The sequence below is a fragment of the Heterocephalus glaber genome, unplaced genomic scaffold (assembly GCF_053883595.1).
Source record: "Heterocephalus glaber isolate CG9 unplaced genomic scaffold, H.glaber_assembly_v1.0 deba00001463, whole genome shotgun sequence".
Taxonomy (NCBI): Eukaryota; Metazoa; Chordata; class Mammalia; order Rodentia; family Bathyergidae; genus Heterocephalus; species Heterocephalus glaber.
In genome coordinates, this window is record NW_028258310.1 from 18,242,038 (window position 1) to 18,253,145 (window position 11,108).

General features: G+C 45.0%; 1 pseudogene; it reads left to right on the plus strand.

Moving 5' to 3' along the window:
- The first annotated feature begins 6,721 nt into the window (after window positions 1-6,721).
- LOC101716287 (5-azacytidine-induced protein 2 pseudogene) lies at window positions 6,722-8,130 on the plus strand (annotated as a pseudogene).
- The last annotated feature ends 2,978 nt before the right edge of the window (window positions 8,131-11,108 follow it).

The following is an 11,108-nucleotide window of genomic DNA, read 5'->3' on the forward strand; positions in this document are numbered from 1 at the left end:
CAATCAAAGATCAAAAAATAGCCGGCAAAAAACCCCACAAAACCCCAAAAACTTCAACAGACACTTCAGCAAAGAGAATATACACATGGAAAATGAACATAAGAAAAGATATTCCCCCTATCTAACTGGGAAATGCAAATCCAAACCACATGGCATACCGCAACATCCTATCACAACCTGGAAAGCAAATACTGACTAGACTGCATGATAGAGAGGATGTAAAGAAATTGGAGCTCTTACCTGGAGGTGGTGGGGATATGCTTGGTAGGGCCATTCTGAAAAATAGCTGAGAAGTGTCTTAAGAAAGTAAACATACTTACCATATGACCCAGCGATGGTGCTCCTGGGCATTCATCCTAGAGAAAGGAAAGCTTGTGTTCAAAAAGTCTGTACATGAATGTTCAAACCAGATTTATTTGTAATAACCAGAAAGTGGCAAAAACCCAAATGTCCTTCAACTAGTGAGTAGATAAGCTTGGTGCACTCCACAGTGGAATGCTACTCAGCAATAAAAACCAGCACATGCAACAACTTGGTGTATCTCAAGGACTTTTTATCAAGTTCAAAAAGCTAATCTCAAAAGAATCCCTCCAGTATGATTCCACTTACATAACATTCTCAAAATGACAAAATATTATAGAGATAGAGAAAGAATCTGTGGTTGTCTGGGGCTGAGGATAGGGAGAGGCAGTCCCTTGACAGTGAAGATACAGTTTTGTATCTTAATTGAGTGGCGGTCATACAGATCTATATAGTCTGTAGAACTACACACACACACACACACACAAAAGTGCATGTAAAATCTAAGAAAGTTCTGTACCCTAGTTAATAGTGGTGTACTATGTCAATTTAATGATTTGGAGATGTGCTATATATAAAATGTCACTATTGGGAAAGCTCAGTGAAGGGTACAAAGGATGGGAAGGACTTCTTGGGCTATTTTCACAACTTACTGTATACCTATAATTATTTTTAAATAGGAAGCTAAAAACATAAGCAAGGCAGCTCCAAATGTGTAGAATAAATGTTAGAAGCTGTGAGCATCCAGGGGAGGAATGGCACCCATTCAGTTGGGAGTACTCAAGAAAAGCTTCCATTTGGGCTGGGGATTAACCTCAGTGGTTCCGCTGCCTGCCTCGAAAGCTCAAAGTCCTGAGTTCGATCCCCAGTACCAAAAAAAAAAAAGAAAAGAAAAGCTTCAGTTCAACTGGTATTTATTAAGCACTTAACCTCTGTTGCATACCAGCCATCATGCCACGCACTAAGGGGATTTAAAGACATTAGTCCTATTCTGAAGAAGTTAGGGAACAGGGAGGTGGAATGGGGCTGGAGAGAAGTGACCATTGGAGGGGTCTGGGACCCAGCAGACCCACTGGAGGCTGGATCTTAACCAGGACTCCACCTATTTTTTAAAAATTCTTTTATTAGTACATTCTAGGTATACAACACATTTACATTTCTCATTGGTAACTTGTACCTTTACATAATTCACCTTGGTTATTTTTTCCCCATTCCTAGCCCACCCTTCCAGCCCTCCAGCTCTCCCTATTTACAAAGACTTTGTTTCCATTTTTTCCATTTCTCTTAATTTTTCCTTTCCCTTCTTACCTTTCCCCTGCCCCTCCCACTTCCCCTACCCCTTTGGACCTTTTCTTCCTATTTCCCATTATCGATTATTCATTCTAATCATTGGTACATTTCAGGTATACAATATAATGACATTCATCATTAGAAATTTGCACCTTTACATAGTCTCTCTTGGTTATTTTTCCCCCTTCCCCTGCCAGGACTCCACTTATTACTTGGACCCCTGTGGCCCCCTACCTGGGGAACTATGATGAAACTTTAGGTCTTTGAATATCAGTGTCAACCCAGACCCTGTGTCCAATAGTTCTCAAACATCTAGGCACAATATTCCCAGCTTTCCAGTGTAAAGTGATTTGAATAAGTGGCCATGGGTCCTTTGTGGGAAGTGCAGGGACATCATATGCCAATAAGGGGGTTATTACTTGCTGTGGTATTACAGGATCTCTTTTTGGAGACCTTTTCAGTTAGTGGCTGCCAGATCCAAAAACTGGCTTAAGTCTGGACACTGGGCAAGGGATTGTATCTTTTGACTGGGCCTTGATCTTCAGTTGATCTCTCTCTGATTTCTAGAATCTGCTGCTGCAGGCGGAATAGTACCCTTATTGACTATCCATCTACAGTCATGTGTTCCATTATGATGTTTTGGTCAGTGACAGACTGCACATATGATGATGGTCCCGTCAGATTTTATTGCCTAGTAATGATGTAGCCATATTAGTTTTTAAGTATACTAAGTGATATTTGGACAATGACAAAGTCTCCTGTATTTTCTGCTGCTATAAGGAAATACCTGAGACTGGGTAATATATGAAAAAGATTTATTGAGCTCACAATTTTGGAGGCTAAAATTCCTACACTGAGTGCCCCCACATGTTCAGCCTGTAATAAAAGACTCTTAGTATATGACATCATGGTAGGGGCACACATGGGATGGAGAAATCACAGGGCAAGACAGGAATCCAGAGATCAAGGAAGGGCCAGTATTGCTCTTTGATAACAGCTCTCTTGCAAGAACACAAGAACTACATTAATTCCTTCTGAGGGCAGTATCCCTTATGACCTAATTATTTCCCACCAGCCCCACCTCTTAAATTTCCATCACCTCCCACATGGCCACACTGAGGACTAAGTTTCTGGCACATGGATGTGTGGGGATCAAATATGACATCATACATTTCTCAGACATTTCCCCATCGTTAAGTGACAGAGGAGTGTATTTGGCCTTATGGACACTGCAGGAAATTAACCGTCACCTGAACTTTCTATCAGCACCTTTGCTACCACTTCCGTTTTGCCAGCCAATATGATCATTTTAGCCCCCTGGTCTCCAGAGGTTAAACCACTACCTGCTGTCCTCTATTGTCCTCTACTGTCCATCATCACCATCAGGGAGCCAAGTTCTGTAAAAGCCTGCAGAGGAAAGCCATCACTGACACTGAGTGACACTGGCACCTCCTCCTAGCAAGTTCCTTACACCCTTGGTGAATGCTGTGTCCTCTGAGCCCTTCTGTGGAGCAAATCATTAGACAGATGTTCTGGTTGGATGTAGTGTCCATTTCAGCACACCCACTTCCTAAAGCCTTTTAATCCCTTCCTCCACTATTTGCCAGGGCAATTCTGAAATTTCAGCTTTGCTCAGCATGGCCCTCACTTCCTCCATTGCCAGGAGCATTTGAGGGTGAGTTAGGACCATCTCCCAGGGTCCTTTCAGCAGATCATGCCACTGAGGGTCAGTGTTCCCTATCCAATGGCACGGTTCTTGACACCTCAGATCCAGGCCATGTGTGCTCCCTCTTGCTGTATACTGTGCAGTTCAGTCCTCCTACCTTTGGAGGCATGGCCTTTGCAGTGTTGTCCTGCGCAGGGAGAATGCTAGCTCTTCTCAGCTTTAGCTGTTCAGAAGGGTCAGCCCAGTGTGGGAATTCACAAACTTCTGAGGTATCTATGTAGATGTTGCCATCCTATATGTTGGGGTTCCAGATTTATCCCACCAGGGTCTTGACCTTGGGTAACAGAACTGTTTAGCTGGTCATTTCTTTTTCTTTGAAGTTCAGTCACTTGGACTATGGAGTCCTGGGTTTACATTTCTGCCTTATGTTGAAGGAGATTAGAATTTCTTGTGTGCAACAAAGAGGCCCCGGCTTTCATTTGTCTCTAGCCATCTACACCTTTATCCATGCAGCTACTATCCACTCCACATCAAGCCCCTCATGCATCTCCCCGCTCGGGCACTGGGGGAATTACGATTAGGGCATCACTTTGTCCCAGCGGCTACTTGTGCTCCATCTCCACTCTCAGCCTCTTGTGAGAGATCCAACTCAAAACCCCACCTGATCAGCTGCTTCCTTGGGCCATTTCCTGAGCCAGTGCTGAGAGGCTGGGTTCTCCAGAAGCAGACAGTGATTCAGACCTGGGTGCATGATGTTTAAGGAGATCAGCATCTACGAAGAAGAGATGTGGGGAAACAGATTTGGTCAGGAAACCATCAACTGCAAGGCAGATCCATCACGTGCAAGGCCACACAGCAGGGAGCAGGGAGTAAATGGCACATGATAGCTCTCTTGGTCAGGTTGCAGTGCCCAGATCTTTTCCTCTCACCTCCCCTGGCCACTAGGTGTAGGCTGCCCTGAGGAGGGCACAACTTAGGCAGGGTGGCTCCTGGCCACTGAGGCAGTACCTCCCTCAGGGAATCAACAGCTAGAAGCAACCTGGTCATGGCTCCACAACCCGACAGCAGGTCTCACCCTGACAGGAGAGCTGGCTGATGAAGGGGAAGTCATAGCCATGCTGGTTGATAAAAAAAACTTCCAGAAAGATTGAAGAGTGGGTGGGATTTGAACAGATAAAAGAGGAAAAGAGAAGAGAGAGACCTTCTCAATGGGAGAAAGCACCTGAAGGCTACCCAGGAGAGGGCAGAGCAAGAGGTTCCCTGGGAAAGGTACCCCAGATGGGGGCATCCCCTGTGGGAAGCTGTCCTTTAGGTCTGGGACGTGACCCAGGGAGCCCTTGTTCAGTTACCGTTCATGGGCCGGCAGCATCTTGATGTTCACTATCCATTTGCTTCTCTCCCTTGAAAAACGGCTGTGGCTGTTCTTCCTCGTTGATCCCATAGAGATTCCTGGCACCATCCTCAGAAGAGGGTACCCAACAGTGCCCTGGATGGAACCAAGGCACTAACAAAGCTCCAAGGAGGAATAGCTAATATGTAACATCTCCATGAAGAAATGGAGACACTCTGGGTATGGTGGCACAACCTGTAATCCCAGCACTCTGGGAGGCTGAGGCAGGAGGACAGCAATCTGGGCAGCTTAACAACTTAGTGAGACCCCGTCTCAAAAAAAATTTTTTTTTTTTTAATGAAAAAAGGGCTGAGGATGTAGCTCAGTGTGAAGGCCCTGGGTTCAATCAGAACAACAGGAAAGAAAGAGGGAGAGAGGGAGGGAGGGAAGAAGGAAGGAAGGAAAAAGAGAAGAGAAACAGAAAGGACTCTGCCCTTAACTTGCTGCAGGAAGTCCTGGCATTCTCATCGGTCCTCATTTCTGCTGTGATCTCTGCCAGGGTAGGTCAGGTGAGGGGGCTGTCCACATGCTCTCCCCAGCCTGAGAGACTGCAGACAGAGCAGTGGAGCGCACTCACTTCTAGGGAGCAAAAGATTAAATCAGCCTCGCTGTGCAGTTAATGATACAGGCTCTTCAACCTATGCAGATAAACCCACTGTAAGCTGAAAATGTCGTAAGTCAAAGATGCCTTTAATACCCCTAACCTGCTGCGGCCCCTGGCTCCATAACCATGTAGAGGGTCCTGATCACGTGCCTGCTTGGGAGCTGCCACGGCCTGCTGCCCAGATCAAGAGAGAATCATGCTGCATGTCACTAGCCTGGGAAAAGATCAAGTTCAAAAGTCCAAGTACAGTTTCTTCTCAGTGCATCTCACTTTCGTACCACTGTGAAGCTGCAATAGTCACGGTGGAACCTTGGAAGTCGGGGAACATATGTATTTAAAATAGTTGAGAGACATTAGACTGATACTTGGGCCATCTGTGTACACAGTGCAGGGTTCTGAAAGAACCACTTCGTTGCCCATTTTGGGGGTCCTCACAGAGTAGTAAAGCACCCCTGATTTAAGAAGAAACTAACACAAAAGGGATTTCTTCTTTTTTAATGTTTGCTTTTATTTTTTCACTTTTTATTCGTGTATATTGGTTATGCGGGTGACTGGATTTCATTTAGGCAGATTTGCACGTGTTTAGAACAGACTCTGAGCATCCCTCATCACTCCTCTTGCCTCCTCTCCCCCTCCAGCTTCACATGCAAGGGGATTTCAGTGCATATAAAGTGTTTTGACCACATTCATTACCCATCATTCACCCCTCCTCCTGATTCCCTTCCTCCATGTCCGATTTTAGTTGTTCTTGAATCTAGACAAATTCCCATTCCCACTGACACCCACTTCCCCAGTTCCAATTCCCTTTGAGAAGTGACCATGGTCAGTGTTGCATGTACATTTCTGTATGTGTGGAGATGGAAATAATTTTTATGGAAGCTTTCTGGAGGGGCGGTGGTTAAGACATGGTCTTGCTATGTTCCAGGCTGGGTTTGAACTTGCCATTCTCCTGCCTCAGCCTCCACATGGGTTGTCATGTTCAGCTTGCAGAAGCCTTTTTTTCGAGACAAGTTCTCACTACTAGTTCAGCCTGGCCTTGAACTCACTATGTAGCCCAGGCTGGCCTCAAACTCTCAGTGATCCTCTTACTCAGCCTCCTGAGTACTGGGATTATAGGTGTGCGCCACCACACCCGGCTAAAGCATTTCTTAGGGCCGGAAATTTAGCTCATTGGTTCCCCCGCCTGCCTCGCAAACACCAGATCCCGGATACCACAAAAAGAAAAAAAAAAAGAAAAAAAAAAAGCACCATTTCTTAAAAGTAAATCTCGAAAGGGCCTTCCCCGCGCCGCCAGCCCCTCCTGCTTCGGCTCGCCCCTCCTTCCAGAACTCTGGGGTCGCAGTTGGACGGCCAGGCTGCGCCACGGCCCAGGCTGAGGCCGAAGAAATGCGAATCTCTCCGCGGTGTACCCAGAGCCACTACTTTTTCGGGGGAAGCAGCTGTGTCTTCGAGGAAACCAGAAGCCCGTGATGACCCCTGAGGACCTGGTTTATTTTCGGTCCTTTTCCAAACAATTGGGGAATCGAAACTCAGCGGCCCTGGGGGCGGCCCTACCTTGCCTGGGTTCAGGCTGTCATGGCTGCACTGGTAGAAGATGGTATCTGCATTCTGAATCATGAAAAAGCTCATAGAAGATATACAGTGACTCTAGTTTCAATATATTCAGGAGATGAGTCTGTTGCTTCACATTTTGCCCTTGTCACTGCTTATGAAGACATCAGAAAACGACTTAATTGGGTTGGGGATTTAGCTCAGAGGTTTCGCTGCCTGCTGGGCAAGCTCAAGGACCCGAGTTCGATCCCCAGTACCAAAAAAAAAAAAGAACAAAAAACCCGACTTAATGATTCAGAGAAAGAGAATTCTTTCCTAAAGAAAAGAATAAGGTTTTTGGAAGAAAAGCTTGTAGGAGCTCAATTAGATGAAGAAACAAGTTCTGTGGGACGAGAACAAGTAAATAAGGCCTATCATGCATATCGAGAGGTTTGCATTGATAGAGATAATTTGAAGAGCAAATTGGATAAAATGAATAAAGACAACTCTGAATCTTTGAAAATATTGAATGAGCAGCTACAATCTAAAGAAGTAGAACTCCTCCAGCTGAGAACAGAGGTGGAAACTCAGCAGGTGATGAGGAATTTAAATCCACCTTCATCAAACTTGGAGGTGGAAAATTTGAGCTGTGACCTGAAGATCCATGGTTTGGAACAAGAGCTGGAACTGATGAATAAAGAATGTTATGATCCAAAATAGAGCTACAAAAAGCCAAACAAATGGATTCATCTCAGGAAGACAGTCTGAAGAGTAGCGGTCTCCAAAGACTAAGCATTTCAAGTGATAATATGCAACATGCATACTGGGAACTGAAGAGAGAAATGTCTAATTTACATCTGGTGACTCAAGTACAAGCTGAACTACTAAGAAAACTGAAAACCTCAATTGCAATAAAAAAAAGCTTGCACTCCAGTTGGATGCACTGAAGGCCTTGGGAAAGACTGCACAAAATTGCACTTGACAAATTTCACTGCAACATACAAAAGACATGGCCCACCTTCACCAAATGGCAAACCTCTTTGTCATACTATATCTTCCCCTTTATCAGGGGATATAAAGGTTCTATCAGAGAAAGCAATTCTCCGATCATGGACAGATAATGAAAGATTGATTCCTAATGATGGTACAGACTTTCAGGAACACAACTCTTATGGCAGAAATTCTCTGGAAGATAATTCTTGGGTATTCCCAAGCCCTCCCAAATCTACTGAGACAGCATTTGGGGAAATTAAAAGTAAAACTTTGCCTTTACCCAGCCTACCGCCACTGTATTACTTGGATCAATAAAATCAAAACTGTCTTTATAAAAGTTAATTCTGAAGAGATTTATGATTTGATCATGAGGTCACTGTATCTCTCAGTGGTTCTCCCAAGAAATTATTTAACCAACTGAAAGTAGATTTTGATTAAAATTTTGCATTTCTTCAGTATGTACATTTCAACAAAAAAATAAATAAATAAAAGTAAATCTCAGCTTCTTGAGAGGCTGATGCTGGAGAATTGAAAGTTCAAGGCCAGCCTGACCGACTCAGTGAGACCCCGTCTCAAAAGCTCAATGCTTCCTGGGTTCAATCTTCAATACCATTTAAAAAAGTAATTGTCCATCATACCCTGCACTTGCATTTTTCATATGTCAATGTGTCCTGGAAACTGCCCGTATCAGCAGCGTAGTGGCTTTGTAATGCATCTGCTTGGGAAGGCTGAATCCCATTTTCCAGGTTTCCCCTGGCTGTATGGAGCCAGCTAGGCTGTGCCAAAACACAGTTTTGCTGCAACTGGTTCTGGCCCACTGCTGCTTGTCTACTGGCCTGCAGCTACTCTGTCTCCTGGCATCAGCTGCTCCTGTCAGGCCCACATCCCAACCAGCTGGAGGCAGAGCAGAGTCCTGTGAGCTCCCGCTGATTCCTGCTCTCCTCTACTCTATATCCCACTTCTCTTCCTATCTGTCTTGTGGATCCTAAGCTCTGGATGAGAAGACAGCAGCTTCACCAAGACTGTTGAGCCAGCTACCCCAACTGTGTCAGTCCAACCCCTGTCACACACACAAGTGTACACACACAGTAGACCTCCTAGTGCTTCCATTTCTCTAAACTTGAACACAGAATATTACTTCATTTTTTTTTCTTTGTAACAGCCATGGAAATGCCAATGTCATTTAGCCTTTCTCCAATTGAGGTGACTTTGTGAATTATATTTTGTCACCCTTACAAACCACGCAGCAATAAGCAGGCTGGTTCATGCTTTGTTTGTTAGCCATATGTTATTAGTTCATCAGGACAGAGAAATAAAACAGATGACAAAAACGTTTGCAAATTTTACAACTTAGTATATGGGTCCCAACTGCAGAGAGTCTACCTTTGCTCAGAACCAACCAAAGCAGGGAACACTGACGTGGTAATTTTAGTCTTTTCTCTAGTAAGCATAGAGCAATCTATCATTTGGCAGCGATCAGTCAGGTGAAGGACCTTCCCTGGGCTCAGCAGTGTGGTGAGCACTAACCCACAACCAGCGTGGGAAGCCCTAGGCTGGACAGTGAGCCTGGACAAGTGTGAGGCACACAAGAACCATGGTGAATTGAATTATCAGTCTCGATTTTTCACCAGCCCATTATAGCAGCATCACATATCCATAGCTTTGCTGTGTGGGCTTCCTCCTGCAGCTGTGGGCTTGACCTTGTGACTTGTGCTAGCTAATAAGATACTTCAGGTGGGAAATGAGCAGAAGCCTGAAACATGATGGTGCAGTTGGGCTTGCCTTGCTTTTGGGCCATGAAAATAATGTGCTTAAGATACCTGCTGATCCAAGGCAAACGAGAGATGTGGTATAGACCTGAATTCGACCCACAACCCAGAGCAGAGACCAACTGAAGCAAGCCGAGCTTCATGAACCCCAGCTGGCCAGAGCCAACTCACAATTACATATTGAGTTTAATCGTCGCATTTCTTTAGTCTCCCTCAGTTTGGAACAGTCTGGTAGCCTCCAAGATGCTGACATTTTTGAAGATTACAGGTCAGTTTTGCTGTAAAATGTCTTTCAGTGTTGTGTTGTAGTTGTGTATCTTTGATAAGAGTATCAGGAAGTGATGCTTTGTTCTCACTGTGTCCTCTCAGTAGCAGGTGATTTCCACCTGTCCCGTTGCTAGTGATGTTCACTTTGGTCACCTGATTAAAGTGATGTCTGCCAGACTCCTTCATTGTAAGCTTACTCTTTGCCCCCTTGAAGTAGGCATTACTGTGGAAAGAATTTTGGGGACTATGGAAATCTTCACTTATATTAATGTGGAGTCATGGTTTCCTAATTCAGCCCGTTGGTAATAACCCATTAATGTTGGGGCTGGCATGAGGCTCAGTGACACAGCACTTCCCAAGCATGCACGAGGACCTGGCTTTGATCCCCAGCACATCTGTTCCATTCTTCTCTCCCAGAAGCCCTCCTCTCTTTTCCATGCAAGTGGCAGAAGAAGGCAATGACGACCCACAGCTCCTGGTTTACATACTCTTGTGCAAAAGATGAGTGCAACCAACTAGTATTTGATTCCCAGTTTAAAGTCCTGGAAGAGGAAATCTGAATGCTCCAGTGTGACTCAGTAGTTCACCTCTACAGCTTGGAAGATTACAGGTCTACAGCTAGGGGGCAGGGACTCATAGTACAAATTTGGTTCCTAAACTCATTCTTTGATTGATTGATTGATTGATTGAATATGTTTAGAAGTGGTCTTGGGCTGGGGATTTAGCTCTGTGGTTCCACCGCCTGCCTCAAAAGCACAAGGTCCCGAGTTTGATCCCTGGTACTAAAAAAAAGAAGTAGTCTTGCTACATGTAGCCCAGGCTGGCCTCAAACTCACAATTCTCCTGCCTCAGCCCATTCTTGATGGGAAGGTGCACCTATTAGGAGTTAGGGAGCCAATGGGCTGATCAGACACACCCCAAAAGGGTCACCTATCACCTATTATAGGGAAAGGATGGAGCAGAGGCTGTGAAGCACGCAGAAATAGACACGACATTATCTGTGCCCTCAAGCTAACAATCTCTGAATGGAATTGATTTATGAGACAGCAAGAAAATTATTCAAGGGCTGGGGATGTAGCTTAGTGATGCTGGTGCCTGCCTAGCAAGTGCAAGGTCCTGAGTTTGATCCCTGGTACTGGAAAAAAAAAAAAGAAAATGATTCAAGACAGCAGAGACCGTGTGGCAAAAGCTCCGAGAATTACCATGGACAACGAACCCCACCTACCCCAGGCACTGAACTGCAGCACCTCCATTCCCAGGACAGAGCTGGTGGGGGAAACTAGTTACTTGGCAGTGGGA